Raw genomic sequence first — 538 nt, 5'->3', positions numbered from 1 at the left:
TGTCTTCAAACTAAAAACAAAAGCACCAAAAACGCACCAAGCACCAAGAATGATAGAATACAAGATTGCGCCAATCGAGCTGAGAGTAACTGGCCGTGACGTCAATAAATACCAGAATGAGAGAGCAAGACGAACTCGACAAGAAAAAGAGGAAGCATCGAACAAAAGGCAGTATTGCCAAGTTTTGAATTTGAAAAAGCACCAAATATTTATTGGTGTATTTTATGGACTTTATATGCATACATAATTATATTGTAAGGATGCCGATTCAAATTAATAAAAATCAATGTTTCTTGCACGACGGTGGATTTCTTCTGGCTTGATTGAAGGTGCGCCACATATTTTGTTGTCGCTTATGATTGTGCCATGATTTTATTTAAATTTTTGTGAAGTTGCTTACCACGCTTATGATTGCTATAAATTTTGCTTCCATTTTTTTAAGATTTATAATTTGGTGTCTTCAAACTAAAAACAAAAGCACCAAAAAACGCACCAAGCACCAAACACCAAACTCAAAAATGTTCGCGTTTTGAATACC

This window comes from Rhagoletis pomonella, unplaced genomic scaffold (assembly GCF_013731165.1).
Source record: "Rhagoletis pomonella isolate Grant_MI unplaced genomic scaffold, Rhpom_1.0 Rhpom_scaffold_00007, whole genome shotgun sequence".
In the NCBI taxonomy this organism is placed as follows: domain Eukaryota; kingdom Metazoa; phylum Arthropoda; class Insecta; order Diptera; family Tephritidae; genus Rhagoletis; species Rhagoletis pomonella.
This window is presented reverse-complemented; position numbering follows the sequence as displayed.